This window comes from Diospyros lotus, chromosome 12 (genome assembly GCF_014633365.1).
Source record: "Diospyros lotus cultivar Yz01 chromosome 12, ASM1463336v1, whole genome shotgun sequence".
NCBI classification, from domain to species: domain Eukaryota; kingdom Viridiplantae; phylum Streptophyta; class Magnoliopsida; order Ericales; family Ebenaceae; genus Diospyros; species Diospyros lotus.
The window spans coordinates 25,632,280-25,654,741 of record NC_068349.1 but is presented as its reverse complement, the minus strand read 5'-3'; positions in this window follow the sequence as shown (position 1 = coordinate 25,654,741).

The following is a 22,462-nucleotide window of genomic DNA, read 5'->3' as shown; positions in this document are numbered from 1 at the left end:
AAAGATGACCAGTGCAACCAGGGTTCAAGCTGCCACAACTCTCGGTGTACCTAGGGAAGGAGGACCCCGAGAAACACCTACGACACTTCATCACAATGGTTGTGCTACATGGATGGAATGAGGTCACTAGGTGCAGAGTTTTCCCACTCTCCCTAGCAGGACAGGCACAATAGTGGTTCACTGAGTTACCAACTGGACATATCTAGTCATTCGAACAGTTGAAGAGATAATTTCTAAAAGCCTTCTCTACCTATGTCCCGAAGAAATACCAATCATGAATTTCTCTTCCAATTTCATCATCAACAATTCTAAAATATCATTCTCATATTTCTGGAATTTTTAGAGGAATTTTTGAAGATAACTCACATTCCCGCGAAGCGATTCGGTACTTATAACTACTATCAAGCCAATTTTTCGATATTCTAAACTTGCTTAAATTATGTGGCAACCTCACAAAAATATGGGTTCTTACAAAGAATGAGAAGACTATAGGGGATTATTGCTCTTTTACATGAACTGATGCCGGACATTCAGATTCCCCACCTAGGACAACCGGGTGTAGGAGGAGGGCATGGGAGATCCCAAGACAACCCTCCGAGGGCCCCACGACAAGGGATAAGGATTGGGACTCCTAGGGTTAATGACCGAGTCCTAGAAACGGCAAACCCGGGGGGATTATGATAGGAGACCGGGGAAAGCCCCTATGTATGAAGAGACGAGAGCACCCACTCAAGAACTCTTTGCGTCATGTTTCCCTGTAAGAACGAGGCAGAGAAAGAAACGCTCAAGGCATCTGATGTCAAACGCTTCATAAAGGAAGTGCTAGAGCAGAAGCAAGTTGTGATGACACCAAGAGAAACACCCACGAAGGGATTTCCACTATCAGAAGAGTTACAAAGATGACCAGTGCAACCAAGGTTCAAGCTGCCACAACTCTCGATGTACCTAGGGAATGAGGACCCCGAGAAACACCTACAACACTTCATCGCAATGGTTGTGCTACATGGATGGAATGAGGTCACTAGGTGCAGAGCTTTCCCACTTTCCCTAGTAGGACAGGCACAACAGTGGTTCACTGAGTTACCAACTGGACATATCTAGTCATTCGAACAGCTGAAGAGATAATTTCTAGAAGCCTTCTCTGCCTATGTCCCGAAGAAATACCAATCATGTATTTCTCTTCCAATTTCATCATCAACAATTCTAAAATATCATTCTCATATTTCTATAATTTTTAGAGGAATTTTCGAAGATAACTCAGCTTCTCGCGGAGCGATTCGGTACTTATAACTACAATCAAGCCAATTTTTCGGTATTCTAAACTTGCTTAAATTATGTGGCAACCTCACAAAAATATGGGTTCTTACAAAGCATGAGAAGACTGTAAGGGATTACTACTCTTTTACATGAACTGATGCCGAACATTCAGATTCCCCACCTGGGATAACCGGGTGTAGGATGAGGGCATGGGAGATCCCAAGACAACCCTCCGAGGGCCCCACGACAAGGGATAAGGATTGGGACTCCCAGGGTTAATGATCGAGTCCTAGAAACGGCCAACCCGGGGGGGATTATGACAGGAGACCGGGGAAAGCCCTTATGTATGAAGAGACGGCAGAGAACACCCACTCAAGAACTCTTTGCGTCCTATTTCCCTGTAAGAATGAGGTAGAGAAAGAAACGCTCAAGGCGTCTGATATCAAACGCCTCATAAAGGAAGTGCGAGAGCAAAAGCAAGTTGTGATGATGCCAAGAGAAACACCCACGAAGGGATTTCCACTATCAGAAGAGTTACAAAGACGACCAGTGCAACCAGGGTTCAAGCTGCCACAACTTTCAATGTACCTAGGGAAGGAAGACCCTGAGAAACACCTACAACACTTCATCGCAATAGTTGTGCTACATGGATGGAATGAGGTCACTAGGTGCAGAGCTTTCCCACTCTCCCTAGCAGGACAGGCACAACAGTGGTTCACTAAGTTACCAACTGGACATATCTAGTCATTCGAATAGCTGAAGATATAATTTCTAGAAGCCTTCTCTGCCTATGTCCCGAAGAAGAAGAGTGTCATGTATTTGATGAGCTTGCAGCAAAGGCCGAATGAATCTCTAAAGCAATATATCGAGCGGTTTAGAGCTGCAACGCAAGACATAAAGAATCTCCCGATCGGTTTGGCGGCGTCTACCTTGCTTAATGGAACCACATATGTCCCGCTCAAAAGATCCCTAGCCTTTTCTAAGCCAAACTCAATAGCCAAGTTGTTTGCCCAAGGCGAATAGTTCATCATCCAAATGGAGATTCTAGAAGCATGGAAAGGAAAAAGAAGAGGAAGGCCAAATGACCTTGTATCGGACAGAGCAGCAAAGGTGCAGAGAAGATATCAACCCCCAAAGATGCAATTCCAGAGCTTCACTCCCCTCACTGAGCCAAGAGCCGCTATCCTTTCCTCTATTGCACATATAGGGCTCATCAACTTTCCCCCACATTCCAACCAGCCAATGGGTAGGAACATGGACTCTTTCCGCAAATTTCACTAGTCACCAGGACATACTACAGAATAGTGTCGAGAGCTACGAAACCAGATTGAACAGCTAATCAGAGATGGGAAGCTCGATTGATTCATACAGGACAAGCCAAAAAACCAACAAGGCAGAGGAGAAGGGTCCAGGAGAGATAATCAGAGGATGCCCCCTCGTCCAAGGAATGATACCCCAAACAAAAAGGAAAACCAACCTCCTCTGCAGAGAGAATGAGAAAGAAACAATCAGATGAGGGAAGAAACAGGGCTAAGTACGGGAGAAAATGACAATGAGCCTATTATGGAAAGGATACACGTGATCTCAAGAGGAGAAAATTTAGCAGGCGATTCCTCTTCTGCTAGAAAGGCGTATGCGCGACATACACTACACGTAGACTCGGTGGCGAAGATTCAAGAAGATGAAAACCCCATAATTTTCACACCTGAAGTCCAAAGGGATGTGTTGCTCCCTCACGATGATGCTAGCTTTTACTCCTGGCTTGCTTTACTCCTTTATTCGATCACAATGGTATGATTGGATGCTTGAAAAGATGACCAAAAATGGTCCAACCGGCCGACCAAAGTCTCGGCCAACTCGTTTACCTAGGTTTCCAGCGAAGCTTTGGATCTCACTCAAACCTACATCTTTGCTCGCCAAATTTTCCAGAAACACTCTACATCCTCCAAGGATCAAAAGCCTCTTATCCCCTACCTTTGATTCAACCCAAAACGAGAGAAATTTGAATCTGAAATTGTTAACACCCTCAGTTTCTTCGGCCTCTATTTATAGCCAAATTCGAGCCTCCAAATGTCCATTCAGGTCTAATCCAAGGCCATTAATACTTCTACCTACCTTAGATTGACCCATATCCCTCGTGAAAGCCCCAAAACCCGACCTTCAAGGCCTCAATTTTCTCGTCAAGACACGGCCAAATTTTTGATCCAATCGGCCATCGACAAGGCTGATTCTTGGCCCTAGAAGGGCCCTAACAAGTCTAACCCTAGCCCTGACCCATCTGGAGCCTTCTTTGAAGCCCCGATTGGCCGTAAATGGTGATGAGGGAGGCGGTCAGCGGCTGGTAGTGTTCACATTGCCAGTCTTTTCTAAAATTTCATTTTTGCCTCTCTATAACGCCCCGTTTTTCCAAGCGTGTCATAAATTGGGACAATTCTGAGGCAATAATTTTTTTTTCCTTTCAAACTAATTCTAAACCACATCATTCCTTGAATCCATCCTAGAATTCCCATTCATTTTTCTCGAAAGAGAATCATTATACACATCAAATACGAAAGCAAAGACCGAACCTGACATCTTAACATTGATCATAAATCAATTCTTACATCATCGTTCCTTAACATAACTTAATACAAAACATAAGTTCTCAACATTAACCCTAAATAGGATTATACATCATTATTCCTTAAAACGTTCAGATTTTAAAGTAGTAGAACTTAAATACATAGGCTACATAACATACATTTCATTCATCATGCACCTTACTAAGTGCCATTTCATACCTCATTCATCATCGTATCTGCCACAATCTTCATCTGGAACGTTTGAATATTCCAGGGGCAAAGCGCAAGTTAGATGATAAATCATCTAAGTAAGGGTACAAAAAACATATTTCGTGCATGAATGCAATGTCTTACTCATCGTAAGGGTCAACTGCACCCTTCATGCTACTCACTATTTTTGCCGCCACCTCTTTCGAAGCCGGGGTGTATGGGTGCACCCTTGGTAAAGCAGCGGTGCTAGTTCGTACTCCTTATGGCCACAATGCTCGTGATCAATGATATCAACGTGTACATATGCATTTCATAGCATGTCATGTATGCAGCCTACGTGATGGATACATATCAGAGCATGTCAATATGATGAAAGCATCCCCAGAGTTTGAAACATAAATCACCTACAATCAATCATTTTTCATAAAACTAAATTCAGTTGGGAAGTACCACTTACCTTCTCAAGCTTATCAGGCTACCTCGATATCCGTGCCTTGTCTCATGCATTACCTTGATTTGAGTGCCAACCTCAAAATTTTCACAAGTCACTTCAACTTAAGGCTCAAAGCATCCTAATCACCATAATTATTTAAATGAGCATCAAAACCTATTTTTCATAATTTTTTTGCATTTTCTTTATTTTTCTCTCTATTTTTTCCTATTTTTCTTCAATAAATCCAAACTAAATATTTCTAAAATATTTCACTATGAAAATTCATAAAATAATATTCTTGAATTTCTAGAATTTCTAAGAAATTTTACTCACCTTGATTTAGCCCCTCAAGCTTCCTTAGTATGCGTGTCACATCCTCGAAACTTGTGCCCGAACCATTTTTCTCGCCAAAACCTTCGGGATATTATCGAAACATAATTTCTTATTTTTTGGGATTTTTCTAACATTTTTTTCCTTTTCTTTTCCTTTCTTTTTCTTTTCTTTTTCTTTTTTCTTTTATTTCTTCTCTTCTTCCCCACCTTTTTCTTCCTCGCGCCTCTACTTCTTCCTCCAACAACCATGCCACCATTTCTTCTTTTCTTCTTCTCCTTCCTTCCTTCTCCTTCTTCTTCTTCTTCTTCCTTCTTCTTCTTCTTTTTCTTCTTCTTCTTCCTTCATCTTCCTCCATTGCCTTCCTCTACAACGTGAACTAGCATGCATAGTGCACCTACACACATGGCTGCCTCGCGGCCCTCGCCACCTGCCAGCCTTGCCGCCACTTGCCCGCACCACCGTGTGCCTCCGATCGTGTAGCCCAGCATCATCGCTAACTTCGCCGCGCGACCTACTACGTGCGGCCATGGCTGTCGCATGCTTGCTGCTGCATCCGGCCTCCTTGCTCCGCTTGCTTACTGGACCTCACCCCAGCCACCCTAGTTGCCACTTGTAGCCACTACGCGGCTTGATGCTTACGGCCTTGGCCGTGAGCTGGTTGCTTCCGGCTCTCTCTCTCGACCTCTCAATCTTGCTCTCTCTCTCTCTTGGATCTCTGCTTCTTTCGTCCAAGATTGTTGCCAATTTATAGGCAGTGACGGCTTGAGCTCCACACAAAACATATATGTATATATCACATCACCTAATCTCAATCATCTCTACCTTACTTGCATAAAGAAGAACCCAATTCACGCTTACAGGGCATGGCTTCAAATTGCAGAGGCATGGATTTGAAGTTACAGGGCATGGGTTTTGCAGAGAAATGCTTGCACACACTACACGCATACATATATATATAATATATATCTATATAATTATTATACAATACACTAACATAAGGGAAATTACATTTTTAATCCCCATAATTCAGCTTAATATCACTTGACAATTTCTTTATTGCAACAATGCCCTCAAACCTCAAATTAATTTGTATTTAAATACCAAAAATTCAAAATTAATAAATTTAAGGTTACTCGATAAGGACGATTCTGCCCCAGTGTCCTCACCAGGCTATTAGTTCATCCTGAAACCACTGAAGGGTTGCTCATTACAAAAAGCCGGAGCCCTCTCAGGCTTTTGTTGACTTCCCAGAAGTCCCCTACGACAATTCGATTTTGTAGCCTAAATGGCAGCTGCATTTTAGTTATACCGAAAACTGTTCCCGATCCGATTTCTCTCGACACCATAAATCCTATCTCGGGATGCTCATCAATGCCGTATCATTTTCCTTAGATAATTTCACTCCGAGACATTCTCTGCAATCGATTCGGTACTTATAACTATTATCAAACCAATTTTTCAATATTCTAAACTTATCGAAATTACGTGGTAGCCTCATACAAACATGGGGTATTACACTCTCAAACTTTGAAATTACTTTTCAGCCATTTCAAAAAAGCCCTTGAACTTTCCAAAAATTTCATTGAGATCCTCAAGTTCTAAACTCTTCATTTACACCTCGAAGATTTAGAAATTATGTCATTTCGACATGCCTATGGCAGTTTTAAGAAATTATACTTTGGCCCAAATAAACAATTTGATTGCAAATGCTTTCGTTTCAACCCAAAACCACTTAAGGGTTATTTCTTATGCAAAATTTTGACTCCTTTAAGGGTTTGTTGACTTCTCGGAAGTCCCTTACGACAATTCAGTTTTTCAACCCGAACCATAGTTGTACCACAAATTGTTCCTAATCCGATTCCTTTTGATGCTAAAAATCATGCCTCGAGACCCTTGTTAGGTGATGACGATTTTTCGTAAGTGTACGAATCGCACGAGTAACAGAGTTGTGAGTAGAATATCGTTCCCACGAGGATTGAGTGATAATTACCAAAATTATATTAACCCAAATGTTATTTAAACAATTGATTAAGAGGAATTAATTTAAGAAAAGAAAATGATAACACAAAATAAATATGGAGAGTTTCAAGATTTGGAGAGCACTAGGGCATTTTGATTTCACCTAATTAATCCAATTTAATTTAAATGGTTGATAATCCAAATTTAATTATTCATGCAATGATAATTAACCACACAAGTCAAGTTTTTACTTCTGTTCCAATTATATTCTTGTGGTATTTATTATCTAGATCAAGTTATAGATTTTTCCTTTCGGTCTAAATCTATATCAATCAAATATTGGTCAAGTATTTGATAGCATTAAGCATAATAATAAACAGTTGCATGAATAAAGAAAATCAATCCATAAAAATCAAATTATCATAATTAGGCTACATCAAAACACCATAGTTATAGAGTTTAGTTCATATTACAAATGATGTAATCCACAACAAAACAAATGAATAGAAATATAGAATTTAAAAGAAATGGAAGTAGAGAATAAAACTCTTTTGATGTGTAGGATTTCCTTCTTCAAAAATATTGCCACCAATTCTTAAAGAAATCTTCCACCAAAAGTGTTCCAATTCTCCAATCCTTTAAGCTCTCTCACCTCTAACTCCTTCAATTTTTCATCCTTCATTCTCTATTTATACTTTCATTTCTTCTTTTCCTTAATTTTCTCCTTAAAACACGGGATACCCTGCCTCCATGTTTTCCTCTTCCATATTTTTCTCTCCATGTTTTCCTTTTCCATGTTTTCCTCTCCATGTTTCATGCCACCCATGTCCACACAAAATTTTAGGTCCCATATTCAATACAAAATAATCTCTCAAAATATCAAGAATTACAATTTAGGGATTTTTGTAAGATATGGACTTAATTTAATTAAACTTTTGGGCTAGGCTTCTTAGGTCCAATTGGGCCTAATTCTTCATGAAATAGGCATCCCAAATAACCCTTAAAAGGCCTCTTAATCCATCTACAAATCAGTCTAACTTGGAGAAAATAAAATTCAAAATTCGTAGGTAATGCTGAATTTTTGACAGCTTTGACCTTCTGTCACTCCAACAACCATAACTTTCTATACAAAATTCAGATTTATGCACTGTTTAAAGCGTAGAAAATTAGACATATATAGCTCTCACATATATTTTTTCCATAATTTTTTGACATTCCAATTGGTACATATTTTATTTTTAATTGGACCCTTGAGTAGCGAACATCAATAACTTTTGTTCTTTTTTCTCACTTTTCCTTCAAATCCTATCAACATGATAAATTACCTAAAATTAATATAGAAAACATATATAAGCATAAGAATTAAGCATAAAATCAAGTAAGGACAGTATAGAAAATATGTAGAAAATATTAGCACATCATTAGGGACATACTTATTTCCTTAGCCATCTAAGCTCCCAGGCATTACCTCCAATTGATTCAGTTATTTTTTTGGGCTATTCTGATATTGATTTTCATGAAATTTTGAGTTTCTTTCTAAATACTTATTTCAAAAGCAACCCAAAACTTATTGGTGTTACAACAGGCACCTGGAAATGTCACATTCTTGACTAGAACATTAGATATCAATTGTGGTGTAGTCAAATGGAGGGATAGAGGGATCTCCAAAAAATGTCCTAACGGGCCATGCATGAATTAATCCATCAACTTATATCGCTTTAGTGCACGATGAGTTGTATAAAGGTGTTTGATCCCACAATGCGTAATGACTCATTTTCCCGGCGGTAATACCCTGTTTGCATGTACATAAGTAAATTGTCTAATATGTTGGTCTGTTATCTATATAAAAAAAAAAAAGAAAAAACAATTTATATTATAATTCAATTCAACCATAATATCACTTAAAATTGTTAAAGAAACACTATGCAACAGTGTGTGTATACATTGTGCACAATGGCATGAAGGGGACGAGTGTGACACCCCGCTTTCACTTACGGGTGCCACTCGTGAACAATCATCCGAACTGCTCACATGCCCGGCCATTTGTGAAGGGCAGACTATGTTTCAACATGAAATGCCTTAGGTGGGAACTAGGTGTAATACCCTATAGTACATGGTATTGAAAAATAAATAATTTCTAGTGATTTGAAAGGACCTCGGGTGTTTCGGGAAGCCCGAAGGTCAATTTCAAGAAATTAATTAATAAAAATTGTCGAATCGATAGTAGTGAATGCCCCGGGACATGGGTGTCCAGGGAAGAGGGCATGAGATTGGTGAGCATCTCGAGACGAGGCTAATGACTCTGAAAGCAATCAGATTGGGAATGGTTGCAGCGGCGGCTTGAAGAAGCTGCGGCCATGGTCGCGGTGCTGGAGCTCGTGGAGTGGCGAGGGAGGCCGAGGCAAAAGCTGCTGCTAGTGATCTCATAAGCAACGGATGAGGCAGTGGCTGATGACGGGTGAAGTGGCAACCTGAAGCAGCGACATCGGCCATGGCAACAGTACGTGCAAGGGAGGCCGGCGTTGGCAGCTGGTTCGCAACGGTCCTAGGTGGCGTTGTGCGGTCGGCCGTTGTCGTTGGTGGCGAAGCCGGTAGGGGCTGGCGATGTGGCTACGCGCAGGTGGTTGTGTGTCAGGAGGAAGAAGAAGCATAGGGAAGAAGATGAAGCAGGAAGAAAAAAGAAAATAAAATAAAAAAGAAAAAAAATAAGAAAAGAAAAGAAGAAATTTTGGAAAATGCTAGAAAATTCCAAAACAAATGGGAGAAAATTTTGAAAATCATTTTGGGGCTCAAGGAGCGTGCCGGAAGCTCGAAAATGGGGTTTTGAGCTGAAGGTGGCATCTCATGAGGCAACGCCAGTGTGGGCAGTTGGCTAGATTTCTCCTCCAGATCGAGTAAGATAAATTAATTAAATTCCTTTTCGAGTTAATGCATTATGTGAGATAGTGTAATGTGAAGTGATGGTTGGATTATGCTCATGATTAGGGTTGTTTGGAAGTTTTTGATGTAACGACCCATTAGAGGGTTTAGATTTTATTTAAAAATTTATGAATTTCTTAATTAGTATTGTTTGGAGGATTTTTGCCAATTAATTGTTAATATGGCAATCTAGAGATTTTAATTGAGAAAATAGCTTTTAAATAGCATTTAATTATTTATTTATTCTTGAAATTAAATGTAAGGACTTGAAGGTCATTTAAGAAGTTGTTATTTATTTAATTTAGTTAATAAGAGTTATTAAGAGATTAGTGATTCCATCCGTGAGAGGATTGGGATTAGAGTCCTGGATATAGTAGGAGAAGGAGAAGGGCATTAGGTTTCCTATAGACATATGTATATATGTATAGCCTCATTAGCCTTAGTTTCTTCACGCCGCTGAAAGAGAGAAAAATCATGAAGAACAGAGGAGCCAAGAAGCAGTAGCAGATTCAAAGTCTTGCATAAGAGTCTCTTTTGGCGATCGTTAGGGTTCGATCAGAGAGTCTAAGGCAAGTATCCTTCCCCTGTAATCCTTTCTTACAGGTCTTGATTGAGTTTGATATCAGATTTTCAGAATTGAATTAGTTCCAGTGCATGTATATATATATATGTGCGTTACAATGAGTTATATCAGTTCAGTGCATGTTATATATATATATATATATTTACATGCGTACAGTGAGTTCACAGCAGGCATGCATAATTTCTTTCAGCGATTCTCATCAATATTGTTGTTGAATCATTCTCAAGTTTGTTTGGAATTAGTTGGGATTTGTTTTCTCAAGTTTTCTTTTGGAATGGTGTAGTAATGTTAAGTTTGTAAATCAAGATATCATCTCTGTTCGTGAGTTATGTCTGATAAGATTCCAGTCATTCGAATGAGTCTTGTGTCATTCGAATGAGTTCCAAAGCATCCGAATAATTTTCAGTGTTATCGTAAGCTTTTCCCTTATAATATTCCAGTCATTCGAATGAGTTTTTTTTGGCTATTCGAATGAGTCATGTGTTATCATATCGTTCGTATGTGTTTTTGGTTTGTCATTCGAATGAGCTTCCTTGTCATTCGAATGAGTCCTTGAAGATGTGAGTAAGCTGTTGCTTTGTATAGTCTAGCATTCGAATGAGCCTTCTTGTCATTCGAATGATCCATAAATTGATTCGAATAAAGTTACTGTTGCATTCGAATGAGTCGCTTTTTGCCAGTTCAAAAGTTGGAAATTTTCAAAATTCATTCGAATGAATTTGTGAGTATTCGAATGAGTCCCCGATCAAATCCGAATAGCCTTTGAATATCATCTATCATTCGAATGAGCCTTCTGTCATTCGAATGAGTCTCTGTCATTCGAATGAGTTTTCTGTCATTCAAATGAACTTGCTGAAATCCGTTTTTTTTCATTCGAATGTGCTGCTTTTTCATTCAAATTGCTTCCTTTTGCTTCCTCAATCATCCAAATAGTAGCAAATGGCATCCGAATGGCTTCCAATAAATTCTTGATTCAAGTCTTAAATTTAATATAAATATTCAATTATTCAAATATTGAATTTTTTATGCCAAGATATGATAAAATCCAATATGCCATGCCTATACTCAGAAATTTCAGAATATTTGAATCTCAATATAGTTGATAAAAATCATATACCATGTTTAGCAGTTAATTATGACATAATCAGCATTATTTTGTGAGATTATGTGTAACACCCCCTCTCCTAGAACTGCCCGAGAAGAGGTGCTACTGGGGATAATAAAATAAACTGACTGATAACTGAATTCTGATACCAATACTGTATATATCAATTAACTGTAATAAGACTCTGAGTCAACAAAAACTGAAATCATAATTGCATCTAAGGGAAATTCCCTAAACTGGAAAATAAAATGAATCTAAACTGATCAAGCACTAACTAATAAACTAACAACTCCCATACATCTTTGGTCTTGAGCGGCTCCACGTACACACACTACTAGACACTGCTGCTAGGCCCCACATCTAGTACTCCCCCACTAGGACCTGGAATGGTGAAGAGTACAACGTGAGCTACAAAGCTCAGCAAGTAATAAACTGGAAAGAATAACTGAAGCTGAATCGAAGAGTATCGATACTGATAAAAATACTTACTGAACTTGTACTGAGAGATATAATAATCACTGGATGGCATTTATAAGATGTAATGCACATAAGCTGTAAACTAAATGCAGGTATGCAACTTTGGCCCATAGGCTCACATAACTGTAACACATACCGGACTGATCTGAGTCCTGCAAACATAAAAACTGTAAGCACATACTTTGGGCAATATGCCCCTAGCTCCCTGGTCGACATCAGGCGAGCAACTCATAACTGAGATATAATTGTACTGATACTAGTGGGATCCCCGCGGACAAGTCGCCTGGCACGCATAATGCAATGCTCATATAAATGCTGGCACACGATATGTAGTGCTCCACATAAGTCATGCTCAATACTCATACAATGTGTATGCACATAATCTCACAAAATAATGCTGACCATGTCATAATGAACTGCTAAACATGGTATATGATTTTTACTAGAAATATTGAGATTCAAATATTCTGAAATTTCTAAGTATAGGCATGGCATATTGGATTTTATCATATCTTGGCATAAAAATTCAATATTTGAATAATTGAATATTTATATTAAATTTAAGACTTGAATCAAGAATTTATTGGAAGCTATTTGGATCCCATTTGATACTATTTGGATGATTGAGAAAGTCTAAGGAAGCAATTTGAATGAAAAGGCAGCCATTTGAATGAAAGAAAAGGATTTCAGCAAGCTCATTCGAATGGCAGAAAACTCATTCGAATGATAGAGACTCATTCGAATGACAGAAGGCTCATTTGAATGATAGATGATATTCAAAGGCTATTCGGATCTGATCTGGGACTCATTCGAATGACTCTCAAATTCATTCAAATGAATTTTGAAAATTTCCAACATTTGAACTGGCAAAACTCGACTCATTCGAATGCAACAATAACCTTATTCGAATCAATTTGGAGATCATTCGAATGACAAGAAGGCTCATTCGAATGCTAAGCTATACAAAGCAACAACTTACTCACATCTTCAAGGGCTCATTCGAATGACAACAAGGCTCATTCGAATGACAGTCTAAAAACCTCAAAAATTCATACGAATGATACGATATCTCAGGACTCATTCGAATAACAAGGAACTCATTCGAATGACTGATACATTATAAGGGAAAAACATTACGACAACACTCAAACTTATTCGGATGCTTTGAAACTCATTCGAATGACACAAGACTTATTCGAATGACTGGAATCTTATCAGATATAAAGCTTACGATAACAGAGATCATAACTTGAATCAAAACTTAGCTTCACTACACCATTCCAAAAGAAATCTTGGGAGAACAATCCCAATTGATATATAAACAACTTGAGGGATGATTTACTGATCATAACTAATGTAACGTTGCAAGGAACATGTATGAACTGGCTGGTACTCACTGTACGCATGTAAATACATATATAAACATGCACTGAACTGAAATAACTCACTGTAACGCACATATATATATATACATGCACTGGAACTAATTCAATTCTGGAAATCTGATATCAAACTAAATCAAGACCTGTAAGAAATGATTACAGGGGAAGGATACTTGCCTTATGATCTTCTTAATTGACTCAATAATCTCTCGAGAGCCTTCTATGCAAAGCTTGAACTCACTATATGTGCATGAAAAATATATACATACATACTGACTGTATTAGTCTGAATTACACTAAGAATCTTGAATCAACTGAGGGTATCACTGAACTATAATCCCGTAAGAATAGATTACAGGGATGGAATACTTGCCTTAAACTCTCTGATCGAACTCGAATGCTACTAATCGAACTGTTATGCTACTCACTGTTACTGCAATAGCTCTTGACTTATTTTCTTCTTCTATGCGATCTCTAATATCCACGGCGTGAAGAAACTCAATGTTATGGGAAGATATATATATAGAGAGAGAGAGAAAGAGAGCAACCCTAGGGCATCTCATTCTCCTAATACAACTAGGAGACTCCATAAATCCAAAACCCTTTCTCGGATGGACTTCCCATTCTCATAATAACTTTTATTAATTAATTAAATTAATAACAACTTCTTAAATGACCCTCAAGTCCTTGCATTTAATTTCAACACTTAATAAATATAATTAATTGCTATTTACTCAATAAAAATCTAAATCGCCATATTAGATAATTAAATGACAAATCCTCTTAATTAATTACTTCAATAATTAATTAACTAATTTTAAATAAATACTAGGCCCTCTAACGGGTCGTTACATTATGTGCATACATATTTGTATGAGCATTGAGCATGACTTTATGTGGAGCACTACATATCGCGTGCCAGCATTTATATGAGCATTGCATTATGCGCGCCATGCGGCTTGTCCGCGGGGATCCCACTAGTATCAGTTCAATTATATCTCAATTATGAGTTACTCGCCTGATGTCGACCAGGGAGCTAGGGGCATATTGCCCAAAATATGTGCTTATAGTTTTTATGTTTGCAGGACTCAGATCAGTCAGGTATGTATTACAGTTATGTGGGCCTACGTGCCAAAGTTGCATACCTGCATTTAGTTACAGTTATGTGCATTACATCTTATAAATTCCATCAAGTGATTATTATATCTCTCAGTACAAGTTTAGTAAGTATTTTTATCAGTATCGATATTCTTCGATTCAGCTTCAGTTATTCTTTCCAGTTTATTACTTGTTGAGCTTTGTAGCTCACCTTGTACTCTTCACCATTCCAGGTCCTAGTGGGGGAGTACCAGATGTGGGGCCTAGCAACAGTGTCCAGTAGTGTGTGTACGTGGAGCCGCTCAAGACCAAAGTTGTCTGGGAGTTGTTAGTTTATTAGTTAGTGCTTGATCAGTTTAGATTTATTTTATATTCTAGTTTAGGGATTTTCCCTTAGATGTAATTTATGGTTTTCAGTTATTATCTCAAAGTTTTATTTCAGTTGATTAAGATGTTCATTTTGGTATCAGATTTCAGTTTATCAGTCAGTTTATTTTATTATCTCCAGTAGCACCTCTTCTCGGGCAGTTCTAGGAGATGGGGTGTTACATTTGATGGGTGGGTTTTTGCGGTGAATGGAAAAAACATAGGCCCTGGTTTAATTTCTTTTGTTGTTGGGTTTTGTGTCGCATCAAGATTCTACCGAGGAGGCGGTAGTCCTAAAAGAGTTCAAAGCAGGCTGGCGTTCTCACTTTTAACATATGAGACTTCGAGGTAGGTAAGGGATGACCCTAAGGGTAGTGGTCTTGCATGCATTTGTAAATGGTTGTCTTTATGAGTTGCATATAGTGGGTAACATTTGCATGGTATGAGTTCTAGTGTACTTATGGCCATATGGAGTACTAGTGTTGTGGGAAGGGTTCGTTGATGCCTTAACCTATGAAGGTTATGTGGGCATGGAAGACTACCTATTTTGCATTGCATTTTTGCATTACATGCTCTCTCATGCTTCATTTACTTATGCATTACACCCTTACTGAGTCTTTATGACTCATGAGATTTTACCTCGTGTTATAGATGTGCAAGCCCAGTTGCAAGCAGGGATGGTGCCGGGAGGCAATTGGGGTAACTAGTGATGTTGCCTGAGTTTGTGTATTGTATTGTCTATTGTATGTATTCATGTGGTGGTATGTATATATACCCTTGTGTGAATGTAAATGTTGTTAAGTGCTTGATGTATATGACTTTAGTTGGAGAAGCCGAGTTTCGGGTTAGGTAAGGATCGAAAATGTATGTTCCCATAAATCTCCAGTACTCAGCAGATGTGTAATGTATTATTATTTTGTGTCTGGGTCACCTTTAGCTTATTGTGAGACGAGATGAAAAAAGGTAAAGCTCACTCGGGTTTCGGGTCCCATTTTGTTGTGCTTCCTTTATGTTTTGGGACCGATTCCTCGAGTGGAGCAAAGGGAAGGACAAAGGCTAGTGCCCACCTAGGGAGTTTCCTATTGAAACATAGTCCAACCCTTCAGTTGTTGGTTTTTTGTGTGAGTAATATGATTGATTATTCACCGGTAGTGCCCGTAGGTGGGAGCAGGCCGTTACAGTTTGGTATCAAAGCATGGCTAGCAATATAAGTGGGGAAGCTAGTGTGTTGGTAGGTGTTATATATGGTAGATGGTGATTGATGTGAACGATTGCTAGAATTTTGAGTTGAGGATGTCTAACATAAATGGGATGTAAGTTGGAATGTCCTTACTGCTGAGTCAGGGTCGAGAACGTTTGGTTTGAAATTTTGAGATTACATATGGCCAGAGAACCCTAGGGATTGGGTCAAGGTGATGAGGCCAATGTTGATTTGAATGGTATGCTCAGATATTCCTGCTCTAGGAATGAAAAAATACCATGGGTTCAGATGATATGCCCATAAGTGGTATACAGGTCAAGTAAAGAGGAATAAAAAACCCAAGTGTAGGTGTCGGTGTCAAGAAAACCCGAATGTGGGATTTCAAGGGATATAGAGTGTTTCAAGGATGAGAATTCCTTGAGATTGAAGTGTAGAGGCTCGTGTGGGGACACGAAGTCAAATCATGACAAGAGTCATGAAGGGGCAATGGAGCCTAAGGCATAACTAATCTGGGAAGAGATTAGTGGAGCGTCCCTATGCCGGGGGATTGGCCAAGCATGTTTGAAGGAGTAAATTTTTCCCTTGGATGTGGTGCGAGGTCATCGTATTGTTATGATGATCCCGAAGGGGATATGTCTAGGGTATGAGTGGACCCTAGTTGGTTTCATGATGAGACAAGGTCTATCCTAGGGAATGATAAGTGTGTGGCAAGTAGACCCTAATGGGAATTTATATGAGATAGAAACCCCTAGTGAGTCGAGTTGAGATATAGAAGAACCCGAGTCGGGTTGAACAAGTTCGACATGTATTGATATACGTGCAAAAGCCATAGGTTAGAAGTCCATGTTGTGAAAGACCAAGAGACTGTTCATGTGATTGACAAATAAGGGGCCAGTCAAATTCTCATGGTGACGCTTGGGGTCGGGTGGGATGCCTAAGGTTGGGAGATGAGAGGTGAATAGACCCCGTTGTGATACTTGGGGTGGGGAATGACGCCTAAGGTCACGAGATCCTTGTTGGGGTGATGAGAAGGTCACCCAATGAAGGGTGTGAACAGGTTTGTGGTCTCAGTACATTGATGGGTGAGTTGTGGTAACATGACATCCATGGGCTATGCAAGCACAGGAAATGACAACTCCAGATGCCCGAGTAGGCAGGGGCATGGAGAATGATGTAGAGGCCCCGGGTGGTAATTCCAAGGTCATGGGAGCCTGAGTAAGGCGTGTTGGTAGGCCGAGCTGGGCGTAGTGATTGAATGCATACGTGGGTATGCAAGAGGAGGCGTGAGGTCTCGATTCAACTAAAGGGTGATAGTATGTGCTCCGGACAGTGGGTGTCGGAACCTGAGGTAGTCAAGCATTGGGATAAGCTTGGTGGCAAGAGATTTATGATGGACTTGGATCCAATGTCGTGGAAAGTAGGGACTTTCAGATTTTAATTGAAAAGTTGTAAGGTATGATCTCGTGGGGTAAGATCATGAGACTTTAAGAGTTGGTTTGGTTTGAGATTCTCTTAGGGTTGTAAGAGGTGTAAAGTCTTGAGGAATAAGGCTCATGGAATGAGCCTAAGGTTATCAAGGCGAGGACAGCCTGATGAGGTTGCTTCCTTTTGATGGTGGTGGAACCATCGCAGGTCGCGGAGGCTTCATCGTGGCATGAATGTGACGAGTACAAGGCTCGTAGCAACATATATGATGCTATGGATCATGTGGCAAAGGACTAATGAGTTGGCTCGCGGTAAGGACAGGTGGACCATTGGCTGGAGCAATATAGTGAACTGCATGTGACGATCAGATGCCGAAGATCTGGAGCAGCACCATAAAAATTGTGTCGGGTAAGGTTCTAGGTTTCGTAGGACCGATAATCTTCTGTGAAGGTCATGGTGACCGAGGAGCTAGGGTAGCTCGATTAGTAATCATGTCCCGTGTGTCATGGTGATTAGTCGTTTAGTGTCGAAGGCGAGCTCAGTTGAGTAGCTAAGAATTGCGAGTTGGGTAAGTGCAAGGGGGCCAAGTTGGGCGAAGTGCACAAAGGCCCAAGTGGGGGTTAAGTCCTTTATGGCAATGAAGCGGTGATGAAATGGTTTGCCGCATGTTGAGACCATGTGATGTCTTAAGATATCTAAATAGAGTGGAACCCAAGGAATGAGGAATGGCTCTAGCATGGAATAATGCTACAGGTGATGCCTACCAGTGACGGGTCTAATGCTAGGGACCATTGATGCAGAGGTAGATGGCAGGTGGCCATTGGGTTAGCTTATGACGAGGGACTAGTGCCCTCTGTGGAGAGTAACTAGTCTGCAATGAAGACGATTAGATGCCGAAAACCTGGAGCAAACTGTAGGTTATGTCCGGGCTAAGCCTAAGTTCCATGTTGAGTGAGGACTTATAGAATCATGGCAAGTCATGTGATGATACTCCTTGTTAAAGGATCTTGGCGTATTTGTGGCTAGAGTTGATCGTGGTTGATCTCGTAAATTTGGGGTAATAGACCCAATGTGATCTTGTGCGATGCGGGAATATAGAGTTGACTAGAACAGTTGGCAAGTAGCCCTGGGAGGTCATGTGAAGTAAGTGTAGTAGAGAGCGAGACTTACAAGGTGAAAGCCAACCATGAGATGGGAATACTGAAACGTGTTGGGGTTTCAAGTATGTGGATCTCTAAACCTGTGACATGAGTTGTGATAGGTTGAGCATGTGGCTATGGCATGGTTGCGAAATCTGTGAAGGGTTATAGTTGCACAGTCGAGTGTAAACCCTAAATGTGTTGATGTGATACTGAGGAGGCATCCTCATGTAGCATTGGATGGGTTTTCAGTTGATGACACGGGATGGATTATCAGGTGAGAGCACTTGTAATGGCAATGTTGGGAGTGTGAGGCTCGAGGATTGTGAACGTAAGGCCTTGTTGATTACCATGTAAGCCACTAGTATGAGGGTTCAGCGAGATCTGGTGGTCAAATTAGTTGGTTTTGAGAAAGAGATCCAAAGTCTAGAAAGTGGTTGGTCGAAGTAGGGATGAAGCTTGATTGTGTGTTACTCCATAGCGAGGGCTTTCAAGTTTGGTTTGGGATGAAACTTGAGATGTTCTCCCAAGCAAAGCTGGTGGAAGGCCGAGTTGTCAAGCCGATGGAGAGTCGAGCTTCCGAGCTGGTTGAAGGCCAAGTTGTTGAGCCGATGGAGGGCCAAGCCACCAAGCTAGTGGAAGGCCAAGTGTCAAGCTAGTAGAAGGCCGAGTTATCGAGCTGGTGGGAGGCCAAGATGCAGAGCTAATGGCCAAGCTGCTAAGGTCGAGAGTTTTCTGCAACTAGAGTAGTGCCTAGATGAATATTGTGTTGGTTGCCATCCTGACAATTCAACTAGAGCTAATCGAGTGGATTAGATGGATGTTGAGTGCGAATTGAGATTTCACCAATGGGTGTTGAAAACTCGAATGAGTATGATATGAAATGACATTGGTCCTCATAAATGAGGTTTCGGTGCTAATGAGATCACCTGAAAGTTGTGAGTGATACATCTAGGGGGATGCCCTGGTGTTTAGGCAACTGGTGAAAATTAACCTCGTGGTTAGGGTTAATGGGTGCGAAAGAAAGCAACTAGTGGAGTCAATCGATGATAGGTTAGAAAAGGCCGGTAGCGGTCGAATGCGCCAACCGGTGATAGAGGCAACGGTGAGCAGCAGCTGACCATGGTCATGCAACGTCGTGAGAGTTGTCAGTTAGTGGCACTAGTTGCTCTGGAGCCATGGTTGCGACTGGATGCGGCGGTGAGTGACGGTAGGAGGTCGTCCGGCATGCTATGGTGGCATTAGAGCCAATGTGGTTGCCAACCAAATAAGGTGAGCTCGGTAGAAGCCAGGAGAGGCCGGAAAAGCTGGCTTTTGGGGTGTGGTTAATAAGAAGAATCTGGGAGAATTTGAAGCTTCTAGGTGATTCGTAAGCTATTCAATTAAATGACAAAGTAATGAGGAAAAGGCTAATCCAAGATTGAGGTTGTGGTGGTTGAGACGATCAGTGAGATTTAAGATGCAACAACCTTGGGAAGAGTCTTGTTGTGGTCATGGTGATGACATTATGGAGGAGGACAAAGAGTACCATTGTGCATGGTAAAGTCTCAAGTCAGGTGTTAGTTGCAAACTGAGAAGTAAGTTGTTAGGGGATGGCCATGAAGTCTCGTGCCCTGTGAGGGTGAGGTTGTGTCGAGGAATTATGGAATATAGAAATGTTCGAATGGAATTGAAAATAGGTTAGTAAAATTGGCTAAAAAATCGTTACATGGGTGGTGGTGTAACCAGGATGGCTTAAGGTAGTGGAGGTGAGACCCGAAAGCTCGGAGTCATACTACGGGTGCGATGCAATCAGTGACAGACCTGGGTCATGCTGCTGAAGACTGGTGTTGGGCCCCTATGTACCTGTATGGGAGCAACATGGTCGTGGGGACTGGGTGTTGGCTTTATCATGTGGGTGGGCAGGGGTTGAAGATTTATAGCATGCACAGTAGGGGATGACAAGGGCTGTGGTTGAAAGTTCCACAATCTTAAAGCAAAATGGTAGAATCACTTACTCGTTGTAGGGTGTGACAGCCAGAGTAAGGCCTAGTATGGATCATGATGGCAGAAATATGAGGTATGGGTGCAGAGCATTTAAGAGGGGTTGCCCGACGAGAGTCCCATATGTGGGTAAGTGACCCCAGTTGGTGACTAGTATTGGCCAATAAGAAAAACCCTCAGTATCTTTATTGAGCATGGAAAGAATCCCTAGTTGGGAGAGTGTTATAATGCGTGCACCGTTAAACTAGAGGTGTGGAATCGGGCAGCGCACGTTATTGGTTGAAGCATGAAATTAGAGTTCGATTTTGTTCACCCCCTTTAACAAGGGTGAACATAACCCCCGTCACTAGGGTTAAAAAAATAACCCCTTAACTGAAAAAAAATTACAAAACTGTTTCAAAAAAAATTAACTCTGTTTCAAAAAAAAAATATTTTTAGAACTTAATTGAAAATGTGACAGAATCAAAACTAAATGGATTAGAACTTATAAAAAAAATGACAAACTTACAAAAATAATTAACATAATTAAAACTAAGTCAAAACTAGAAAGTGGTTGTTTTCAGCAATTAATTTGTTTGAGTGGCTGAAAATGATTTTTTTCAAAAAAAAAATATTTAAATTTTTTTTTTAAATATGATTATTTTTTTAACCCCCACTGACGGGGGTTACGTTCACCCCCGTTAAAGGGGGTGAACAAAATCGCACTTTGAAAATTACCCGTTATGGTGTATGAGTATGTGGGTCTTACTCAAGTCAGCAATAAGTGAAGGTCGGCTGGTCAATGTAGCAGACCATGTGATGAATGGTCGATTATGGCTAAGGGAGCCAGATGGTTACTTCCTATTTAGTGCTAGCATGGCTATAGTCGATTGGTAATGAGATGTTGCCATGAGGATTGACTCAAGCTGTGGATGTATGTGATTGATGATGAAATGCCATGGTGAATGGGTGTTAATCTGCCTGATGGGCATTGAAAGTGACATTGTTGTGATTGATCAGTGCTAAGACATTGTTGTGTTTGATCGCGTAAAATTGTGGCCATGTGTGATTGGCAAGGGAAACATTGTCGTGTGTGATCGGCGTAAAATCGTTGTTGATTGATCAGTGATGCAATGTTGTTGAGTTTGATGGGCATTGACGTGTTGGTTTTGGATTGGTGAGGAAAATGGGAAGTCGGTTGCAAAGTAATCCTTTAAGGTAGTAGAAATCCATCAAAAGATGGACATCATTGCAGTAGACGTGACCAACGACCAGTAGTGCGATTTGGTTGTAGACCATAGTGGCATCGGTTGATAAATGTCCTCGAGAGTTAAAGGACTAAAAGCCAAAGTGGAACCTCAAGATGGGGATAACTGAGGGAAAGGTGAGCAATGATTGAGCTATGAGAATCTCAAGTATGGGAATTTGAGAAATAGCTCGAGAATGTGGTTGTCTTGGGTAGAAGAGTAAGGTGAAGTGAATTTCAAGGACGAAATTCTTTTAAGGGGGATGTAATGTAATACCCTGTAGTACATGGTATTGGAAAATAAATAATTTTCAGTGATTTGAAAGGACCTCGGGTGGTCCAGGAAGCCCAAATGTCAATTTTGAGAAATTAATTAATAAAAATTATCGAATCGACGATAAGGAATGCCCCGGGACATGGGTGCCCAGGGAAGAGGGCATGAGATTGGTGAGCGTCTCGAGGCGAGGCTAATGACACTAAAAGCAATCAGATTGAGAATGGTTTTTCAGAATAATTTCTATATAAGCCCGAATGGTTGCTTGAATCGAATGGTTGGAGGGGACCTGGTCCAGTTTTGTGAGAGAGGCAACCCTAAAGTATTTTCAGGCGAAGTAAAGGTCCTGTGTGGGCACAGGGACGAAATTGATATTTTCAAGTAAAAGTTGGATATTAATTTTTGAAAAAAAATTAAGATTTTGGGTATCTTGATGGCAATTAAATTAAGGTTTGGGGATGTCTTGCAATATTTATTAGCCTAGGAGGGTCAAATTGTAATTAATAAATTCTCAAGTGGAATTAATGAGAAT